Consider the following 11,222-nt stretch of genomic DNA (forward strand, 5'->3'; position numbering starts at 1 on the left):
CGGTGAGTACAAGGAAACGAGCTCTGCCTGCAACATGGGGATGCTCACAGGGATCCAGGTTTAAAGCAGACTTGGGGGCCTACCCCAGTGTGTGTTTTGACTCCCTCCATCTATAAAATCAGAGCTTTACATCCACCTGTCTTTGAGCTGCACACAGTCCCCAGCCTACAGTGAGCAGAAGTGAGTAGAGAGGGGCATGCAGTGCCAGGCAGTGGTGAGTAAGGGGAAAAAAGTTATGGAGTGAGAAATTGAGAGTGCACAGGAGACCAGAGGAGAAGAAAGAGGAAGAATAAAGAAAGGCAAAGGGGAAAGGGAAGAGGAGTGGAAAGAAAGGGAAAAGTTCATGCCTGGAGCTTGGAAGCACCTTCTCGTGGCAGTGCCAACTTCTCCCAAGACCCACAGAGCCTGCTCTTTGAATCTGGCTGATTCCCGGATGCTCAGCAGAAGCCGGCGAGCGGGTCACTCTGTTTGCCTCCAGATTCGGTCACCTCCTGGGCCAGATTTCAGAAGCAGAAGAGGAGAAAACCCTCGCATGAGAAGGTGACAGTACCACGGAGACTCATTGCAGCTCTGCTTGTCCCAAGGCTAATAAAAACCCTGTGGGCTAATTAAGCACAACTCACTTGTCTAAATTGTGTTGTGTCCAGACCCCAAAGGCAGGGGGATGCAGGGTTTCTTGCAGCCTATATATTAATGGGTTACTTTTCCCACTTTCCAGAGTGTTATGTAGATGGTATGTGAAGCCCTGGGGCATGTTATCGTGTGCAATGCTCTGATACCTGAACGCCGCTTCATTCAGAAGCTGCCTTTTACCATCTTTCCATCTTCCCTTTGGACACCCCACAAGGAACTGGGAGAAACACCATGTTTGAGCCAGACAATCAGATCCGGCCTTGGTTTCTCTTTCCTGCAGCTTGGAGACCTGTGCTCGACTCGCCCACGGTTGGGAGTGCTGCAGGATGGATATTATAACCCTGAATGCATGGATACCTTCAGTTCAGGCTTTCATTTGCTCGTAGAAGAATCTCCTCAGGGAAGCTCTGGGAACAGTTACGTGGCGTACATATTTTTAGCAGGAGTCACAACAGTATGAATACGTGTAACGGTATTTTTCTGAACTTGATCAACTTCCAGGGGGAAAAAATCATTTTATTGATCAGGCAGTTTCAGTTTAATTGCAGTGCTCCTAATGACAGCCAGTTTTTAACCTCTGCCCTTTTTTACATGTCTGTTCCCTTGGTATTTAGTTAACATCATTATAATGTATCACTTAAAAGACAGGCATGTCTGGTTAATGATCTTCTCTTCATTAAATCGAAATATACAACTTCATCCCATTTTTTTCCCCAGTGAGCATCCTGTTTTAGGCAGCGATAACTCAGAATTGAAATGCCCTCCACGAGCCAAACCCTTCAACCCTTGTTCCTATAAGTATCCTTATTTATGCAGAGAGTTCCCATTTACTTTGATAGATCTATTCACACGACCAGCAGCTGCAGCAGCAAGTTCTGGATCCTGCTTTATGGCGGGTGACAAGACGTCGGTTATGATCCCGCGTGCAAACGCTCGTTTAGTCTAAACTGATCTTGATTTCTTCTTGGCCTAAAATTCTTCTTCTGGCATTATCGATTATTTTGTAATCATTCTACTCTTATATTAAAGAAGCTACCAAGAAGATAGCGAAGTCTCCCTGGGAGAGCGCAGTACGTGCTTCTCGTGTGTAGCCACCCGGAGAACTAAATGGCTGCTGCCGTCTGAAGAGAAGCAAATTTTAGTTTCATTGTGACATATTGCACACCCACAGCGACTGGGTCTCCAGACATTTAGGCTCATTGTCTGATACCTGAAAAAAACTCTCCCACCATTGCATAATTAAGCAGGTGAAGTCTGGCTCCTGCATGCGTGGTAGCAAAGAATGAATCATCAGGTCAGATGAGTTGGAAGCTCATCGACTCCACTTAGCTACTCATCCACACAACAGACATCGGTGCAGAAAGCATGCCACCCGCATGATCTCTGCCAGGAGCAAGACGACTCCAAAAGGGCTTTCACGTATGTGTGTTGCTTCCTCCTCCAAAGGGGAAGTGAAAGTCAGCGAGAGCTGCTGATTTGATTTGATCAGTAACGTGCACAAGGCAATCAGGTTTTACACGCTTGCTTTTGCAAAATGTGAGCAACCGGTTTGTAACGCCATGTCGTTCCCAAGTATTCATCCAAGACCCCGGCGTCCCAGTGGCAAGTGGTGCAACTCAAGTTACTCTTGAGTTACATTCATGTAACTGGAATCAGAACCTGCTCCCCCCGTGTCTCTCTTTATGAGGATGGCTCCTATTTCACAACAGCATTTGGACGATACAGCGCTGTTAATTCATCCAGCGAGGCGATGGGGTGTGAGGCTGCTAAATGTACTCAGCCACGTTATATGACCACCTTTTCCTCCTGATTGGATGGCCATCCTAGCACCCAGCTGCCAAGATAGAGAAGTTATTTTTCCAACAGAGGCATCTGGATCCTTGGCACACGCCGCTGTCAGTTGTGTTGGCTTCTTCACAGTTGCCTCTAGCTCTGTCAAGTAATTAAACTGCTGATGGGATGTCTTGTACTCCTGGATGCCATTTTCTTTTAATTCATCTTTAAATTGTTTGCCATTTACATGCTTTTTTGCCTCCTGTGGGCATCAAGTGCAAGGCTAGTCCCTCCTGAGCCATCTCCGCAGGCCTTCTTTGCAGGTGATCAACCTAACTGACAAGCGGCGAATTTGCTGAATCACACTGTACAAATAGCAACAAAAAGCAAAGGCTGCTGCTTTCCATCTGAAGATGATTACATTTCCAAACACAGGCGCTGGCAGGCTTCCCTGACATATTGGTCTTGGGTTCTGTGGATAACCCTTGCTACAGGGGAGCGCTGTTGTTTTGCGTTGCCTCCAATGAAGAAGAGCCCGTTCCAAAATCCAGTCCCGTGTCCTCATTACTATTTTTTCCCTGGTAATCTCCTATAAAAAGATGCATCTGTAATTAAACTGTCCCCAGCACATGAGCTCTATATTTAATCTGCACATTCCCGTGATAGAGAACAACTTTGGTGAGTGGAGATTAAAAGCACTAGTGAGATGTCATATTCAGCGGCGCTGCTAAATACTAGCATGCATTCACAACATTATTTCTTCCAGTAGCTACCAGCAAAATTGGCTGGATTAGCACAAGAATGCTTATGAAACACATCTGCTTCAGCCAGGGTCTTCTCTTTGGCTGGAAGGGATTTGTGCCTCGGTCTGCGGGTTAGTCGTGGGTTTGTTTATTTTTTTATTTAAATGCATCTGGTGCAATCAGAGCAGACGTTATTTCGCAGCCCTACATGGAGATCCAGGAGAAAGACACTATTTTTAGTGCACAAAATGGCTCCCCCTAAATGTATTAACTTCGGAAGGCTAAATATTAAATACACTCTCATCAAGTTAGAGGCATTTAAGCAGAAGTACAGCACCACTGCTTTTAATAGTTGGAGAAAATTATGTTATGCCATTAGCATTTAACCAAACACAATAAAAAGAGATCCTACTGCACTTCTTTCAAGATAAACTGAGGATAAATTAATTCATTTTCCTAGCCATCACTGATGATTTACTGACACACTGGAGCATATTTGTCCCCTTGGTATTTATGCTGGCACTTACAAGTCTTATGTGGAACATATAGGGATAGTCTCCCATTTATTTTGCGACTGTATTTCAAGCACTAAACTAAAATGTCTCTTTGCTGTGCATTCCTGATGATTGCATTCAGGCCTGCATTTCACAAAACCCATTAGGCTGCTTCAATCCAAACTATTCCACAACAGGGTCAAATCCTGTATGGTATAAACAGTGGCATCCTGACGGGGGACGGGACAACGAGCGAGTAACATTGGACAGGCTCCTGGCTGGGCTCACACGACCCCAGGGCTGGTGACCCTTTTCTTGCCTGCCAGGGGCGCGGGGTCGGACTAGATGGCCCACTGAGGTCCCTTCCAACCCGAGAATTGATGAACCTATGAACTTCCCAGGCCTATAACACGGTGGGGAAACATATCTGTTGTTTGATCCTTTTTTCTTCTTTACCTTCTTCCCAATTTTGCTTAGCAAGTCAAACATTGTTTTTTATTATAGTTAGTGCATTAGCAAACACTCATCCAAAATCTCGGGGCGAGGTGAGAAGGGTAGAGACTAGCCTGGCAGAGGGACTAGCTTGACTTTGTCTTTCGTATGAGTTTGCCACTCTGAAAGCCTTCGTTCTTGGTCCTGCGTGGTCTGCTGACACTTCCTTTATCACGAAGATCGACAAGTGGGCTTCCTGTTGGGAATTAGATATGAGATATCAGCTCGGCGTGAGAAGGACTCGCCTTCTCCTCAGTCGCGGAGTGTGAAAAGGTTTCGAGGATACGTTGGTGTCTGTGCATGATTTTACTGGAATGCATTTTGCAGACTGTGGGATCTGTTTAGTTTGCTAACGGTGCCTGACAGCTTGTGAGGCATCCAGCAACGTCACGGCCAGCCAACACACCGGTGCTTCCTGGGACTATTTTTAGTGGGGCTCTGACCTCCCATGATCTGAGGATAATAGCTGGTGGGAATGTCTGAGATAACTGCAGTCCTCACGCTGAGCTAATCTTCCTGGGATCTGATGGCATAATATCCAGTAAATTGAGGGGCTGGCAGATTATCTTTAGCATGTGTGAGGCTGGAATCCTGCTATTAGTGGGACCATATAACTGCCGCGAGATGGTCATTTATCACTTAACAAAAAGCATCGTTCAAGTAGCATGGCAGTTGTCCTATGACCATTAGTCATGTTTACAGCAGAGCTACCCGATATTTCATCCCCTGTCTGGCAAAGTGCAATTTTATTGTTATTTCCTTTGGCTTCTGACCAGCTCACATTATGATGATATGTTCTTCAGCTGTTTGATTTGCATGCGAGCGTTAAAAGAGCAGAAGGTTCATTTTAGAAGGTGCTTTTCTACTCGTATGTGGCTTAAGAGAAGGAGTCCAGAAATTAAAAGCGGGGTCATTTTGTGCTCAGTCAGTCGGTCTCTTGCCCCGGTTCTGGGCTCCCTCATGTGAAGTGTTGTTTCCAACCACTTCGAGCAGTTTGTAGTTATCCATCAGTAATGAATGGATTCCTCTTTTTTTCCATGGGCAGCCACCAATATGATGCCTACTAGATATGGCCATCCCTAACAGTGTCGAGCCATCCCATCTCTCACTGAAGATTTTATTTAGTGTTTAGTAGCCGGGATAAATCCTCCTATAAATTTTGCCCAGGCTTTCTCTGAAATGGCTTTCAAGACTAATGCGTTGGGATCAAGACCCACGCCACCTCAAAAGGCAGCTGCACTATGTCCTTCAGCATCAGACCTTATGCCACCCGACGTCGAGGTCAAGTTGCGACATGCAGGTTCAACCTGGCTCTCCTCTGCATGGGCTCAGATTTCAGCATCTGCTTGGACGATATCCTCCGGCGGCTGCTCTGCAAACAGGATATGCAAGTCATTATTTACGCACAAGGAGAATCTTCTCTTACTGAAATAAGAGAGTCTGGTCTTTCTAGAGGTGTCAAGCTGCCCATCTTCCCTATGAAACTAATGTTGTCTTTGGAGCAGGCAAAAGTAGGCTTTTTGCCCCATAAATGTTAATTAATGCACTTGTATGCAACAGGTTCATGGCTCTATTGCATGCTGCTTGGGAGGGAAATAGAAGTTTTTCATACTTACAGTCTTACATATCATCCTTGTTTGCACTGATTTATTGCATGATTGTTTAACCTAAAAGCACTTTGCCATTTAATTTTAGCTCGTTTCCCTTTCCGAGTTGGCCGAGGTTGCATCTCATGAAAGCAAACGTGTTTCCTAGCATTCTTTCGTGTCTGTCACGAAAGGAGTCTGGAATTGGCATATTTTCATGATAAGAAAGACAATTCCTGGGACTAAAACCAGAGACATTCCTTCACTGTCTGTGCAAAGGGAACCACTTGTTTGGCTGTGCCCTGTGCACGAATACCACACCTTATTTGAAAGGCAACAGAGGTCCCATTGCATACGTCTTGACATGGCTATTCACTCGTCTGTCCCTTGTCAAAAGTGAATCATCCAAGGTGAAAAGTTAGGTTATTTGGGCCTGTAGTAATAGAGCCAATCAGCCCTGGATATGTGCATGGAAAAAGGACATTGGTATTTCTAGGTTTCCTGCACATTTTTGTTATTATATTGAGAAAATTAAAAAAAACAACAAAGTCATTAATATTTCAAAGTGCTGTAAAACCTTAACTGAAGTTTTACAGCTTCACCAAGAGGTTACCGAAGCCTAAAGGTCTGGAATGACCAAGCGCAGAGCATAGGGACCGATTGTTCAAGCCCTGCTCCCTGGAGCACACGGTCCTCCAAGAAAGGCTAAGAGAAAAAGGCCCTTGAGGTCAAAACAGGAGGCATCCCATTGCCACGGTGGTGAATGAGGCACTGGACAACCGACTCTTGTGGCATTTGCTGTTTTTCTTTAAAAACCCAGGTTCTGGAGTCATGCGACTGTGGGAGACTCAGGTTTGTCTCTGTTAAAAAAAAAAAAAAAAAAAAAAAAAGGATTTCTCTAACCCTAATATCTGTGGAAAAAAGATTGAAAACATTCAGGCTCAAAAAAAAAAAAAAAAAGATCAGGAGGCAATAAAAGACCTCAACATCTATTATTTTAAGATGACTGTTAGGCTTTCACGGGGCCTGAGTCCTGATACAAATGGTCGGAAGTGCTGGCACCGCTCTTGCGGGGGGAACCGAGACTGATGCCTGGGGTGGTGCTGCCCCAGCTGCTTCTAATCCCGGCGCCCGCATTTCGACACAGCAGCAGAGGCAGCACTGCGTCGCCTTCGCCTCCTGCCCCAGGTCCTCGTTCTCTTCCTCCCCGAGGAGGCAGCAGGTAGCAAAGGGGAGCAGGAGAGGGCAACCACGCAGCTCCTCCTGCAGCCTCTGGTGTGGCAGGCCCAAGTGGGGCCGGATGAGAGGGCAGCAAGGGAAGTGAGGATTCAGTGACTGGGATCAGCCCGCAGACATGACTTACCTGAGCCGGCGGTGCGAACCTGTAATGGGTAGAGGAGAGTCCACGGAAAAGTAGAATCTCCTTGTGATCTACAATGAGACACGGCTACCCAAACCTGGCCTGGAAACCTGCAAGCTTTTATTGCCCCTAGCAAGGCCCAGATGGGAGAGGGTACTAGAGGCACTAGCTCTGAGCCACCCTGCACTGCAGACCTGCTTTTCTTTCCCTTAAATGCACCAGCTAGGGTCTTGCCCATTGCTGCCAGCTCTAGGAGAATACGACTTCACTCACACTTCTGGATTGCTGCGGGGATGTCCTGGGCTAGTGCCCAAGGGCTTTGCATCTAAGTAGCCCTGAGTCCTGCTGCCCCTGGCAGTGCTGCTAGTGACTTAGAGGTCTGCTGCAGCACAGCACTGAGCAGCTGTAGCAATGAAAGCTATAAAGTGCACCTTGTCTCAGCTAATCCACGCCTGGATGAGAAATTTAACATGCTGCTCTAGTGCTGCCAAGTGCCACATGGATTGCTTCCCTGGTGCTGGAAACCCTGCAGAGAGCATGTCAGCAGCAGCCTGACTTGCCTCGTCTTCAGAGGACCTGACTGATGAGGGGAACTGGATGTGGTACCTGTCCGACCATTTGGGTGGGATTCGTGGAGGATCACCAGGTTTTTGTGCTGCAAACAATCTGCTTTCCTCAGCACCTGCGATGCAGCCTGTGCTTTCTGCCTTCTGGAGCCTGGACGATTTGCTTGGGTCATGTCATGGGGAGGCAGGTTTATTTGCCTCTTGTTTTTTTCCCCCCAAATTAAAACAAGGGCTGACCAAAGTCTAGCAGTTCTTCAGAGAGGCACTGGTTGAGTTTTCACGGGACCAGCTGGATTTTCAGGAGTATCAGGAGGTGAGGGAAATGCTGAGACTTGACGGTAACTAGAGCAAGATGGGGACAAAAAAAAATAAATCAAAGATTGAAATGCCACTGAGATCACAGGTCCCTGCTGCGCTTTGGGTTGTAACTTTGTTAAGGCTAAAAGCTCATCTGAACTTGTGGCTTCATTATTGTGAAGAGAGTTACACTTTTATATCCTCAGTCCACTCCTAAATAAATCAAGTCATTAAAAGGATGTGAGGTTCCTAGACATGGTACCCTCCTGACTTGATTATTTCCATCTCTATCGTTAAAGAGAGTGCCGTTCTTTACAGGCGATCCCTTCTTTTCAGAACTGAGACTTGAAGGGTGGCTTTCACTCTCCAAGCGAACCTCTGCTCGCTCTGACAGCAAGGATTTTAGAAGATCTGTCCTTAAAAGTATGCAGCTGTTTCTTTTCAAAATGTATCGCATGTGCTTTCGCCAACCTGTTGCTCGAATTTTTCAGCAGTCGCAGCGTTGTTGGTAGGGCATGGTAAGTAAAGTTAGCATCATCCCCAAATGATCTGTACAGCTGGTCCTAGTGCTACTAATGCAGGGGTGGGCAATGATTTTGGACGGAGGGCCGCTCACTGAGTTTTGGCAAGGTATCGAGGGCTGCATGACAGGCAGCTAGGGGCAGATATATGTTAATTTTCTAAATGTTTAGGGGCCCACTGGGCTGGACAGAATGGCATGGTGGGCCACATCCGGCCCACGGGCCACACTTTGCCCACCCCTGTACTAATGCAATGCTGAGATTAGCCCAAGTGGCGACAGGCTAGCACAGCGGCTACATCAGACCGCAGCGTGGCCCTTGGAAAGCAGTTCCCACTTACAAGCTCTGTAGTAGACTAGGAGCAGCAAAAGACAACTGAAGAATAAAGTAAATAGGGAAACCTGGGCTGCCTATGTAGGACCAAAGTACGTTTTGTCTGATCAGGCCAAATTCTTCTGGGACGTGGACAGGCCTGCTGGCCCCTGGGCAGGTTTACTCTGCATTGAGAAGTTTGTCCAGACTGCGGCTATATTTCCTTATGGCGTCTGAGCTGTATCTTTGAAGGTGCGAGGTGACCATTGCTGCTTTTTCAAAGAGCCAGTTCCTGGCCTGTCTGCAAATTAACACCTTGGTTAAAGGAAAGGGAATAACGGTGCCATTACTTACAACCCTCCCAATGAAAAGACAGTGGTTACTGAGCACTACCTGCTTTGCAGTCCATCCTTGAGCCTTGCTTTACGAAATCTGCTCATAATGCTTTCATATCCCCCCTGTATAGAACAAGTAAAGCACTTATTAAAGAAAAATAACTTTAAAAGGACTCTGGATGCCTGGGTTCATGTTAGATGCTAAAAGTGCACATCACACCAGCACATCATGTGGCTTGTTTTCAAGTCAATGGAGTTTGAAAATTCATAACAGATATGCCTAAGGCAATGGGAGCTGTATAACAGCAGGAGTAATAACATCCTTAGTTTACAATAAATTGATCCTTTGCCTCTGCTTTTAAACATCCAAATACAATAATGTGGCATTTTCGATTTGGATACTTTTTCCCCCAACAAAAAGGCCCCTCTGTGCCCACAGTTTTTAGAGACTTTTTCTTTATGAATGATAGAAATTATTAGCAAAATACATTATAGGCAAAAACATATGAGCATTTATTTGATTAGTAACTTACAGGACCAATTGAGCAAAACACATTTATTAACTAGGCTTTCACTTATTCCAAGGAAACACAGAGACCCTTTTGTCACTTCTGCAAATAGAAATTACTGAGACATTAAAAAAAAATCCCCCAGACCGGTGACAAATAAGTGACAGATCATATTCATTGATCAGAAGATAGCAGTCTAGACTTCTCTAAAGGCAGGGTGTGGGTGTACTTGCATACACAAGTACTAAATGACTTCAGAGTAACCGGAGTTACTGCCCAGTAGCATCACTGAACGGCGCTTAGGCGATGCTCTTAGCTTGTGACTAATGCTCAGCAGCATGGCAGCACGCTTCCTGCCACGTGACACTACTGCACAGTAATAAGGAAGTACTGCGCACTCAGTGTCTTGCGTCGACACAGCCCTTGAGCGTGTATTAACAACCTTGACAGCAACAAGACATTGGCTGCCGTGGTTCTTAGGGTGGTATCTTGTGTGTGGCGTCAGGGTTGAGCATGTAGTTTTGCTAAGAGATTAGACAGCGGATTTGTGTAGGGCAGGATGATCCTGCCTCAGGCAGGGGGACTAGGTCTCTGGAGGTCCCTTTCAGACCTGCTTCTCTATGATGGTATGATGTACAGTTGGGGTCTGTGCCCGAGAGCTCACAGAATAGTGCCATCAATATAACGACCCCTCAGTGTCATAACCTGGTACAACATCCCCACTCGCCATCACGTTTAATGATGTGGGTCAGCCACCACTCCTGTCATCCAGAACTCCCTCCTCATGGATCTCCACCTTTTCTCTATTCTTGGCTGACAGCATCGCTTTTCCATTTTGGGGGAGGGGAATTATGCACCTTTGCCAGTATCTTGTATTTTGGAAATGTTCCCTGGTCCTGGGGGGGCCTTGATCCACCTGCATTTAGTAGATGGGGTATGACATATCTTGTCAGTTGTGGACACGGGCTGTTAGCCATGCCGACTAGATCAGTGCAATGCCATGTGGAAGCTGTAGGCCATGTAGGACGTGGCTGTCTGTGCGCACTGCACTGATAACAACACCTGCTTTCTGTAGGTTACCACGCATGCAATTAGAGGTGAAACCTTGTTCTAGGAAGTCGTATCTGGCTTGGTTCTGGATTTCTGAGACCGCTTCTTTAAGTAGTACTGTGATAGCCGAGATGACCTGGAGTGGACCTAGATCAGCAGGGTTTGGAGGCAGAGACCAGCCCTTCGCTTTGGACTACTGATATTATGGGACTCGACTCAATTGACTTCAACAGCATCACAACCATCTTGAAACGCCAGACTGTTTAGTGGCCAATAATTTTGGATGCCTCCGATTTGGAGTGCCGATCCTGAGCTAAGCTGGGCTGAATTTTCAGAAGTGCCAAGCAACTGTCACCGTGAAGCCTGGCGTGTATGTACGGATAGGAAAGCAAGAAAGCCTGCGTCGAGCGGAGGCGGGGATTAGGGGGAAATTCTTTTGGTATTTTGTTGGAAGAGGCTGTCGTGTGTGGTGGGAAGGCAGGACTGGAAGGGACCTACTGGATTGCTGCAGGCAGTTCCCCCACGGTCACAGGCCACATCATGTAATTTCT

The sequence above is a fragment of the Alligator sinensis genome, unplaced genomic scaffold, assembly GCF_000455745.1.
Source record: "Alligator sinensis unplaced genomic scaffold, ASM45574v1 scaffold111_1, whole genome shotgun sequence".
NCBI lineage: Eukaryota > Metazoa > Chordata > Crocodylia > Alligatoridae > Alligator > Alligator sinensis.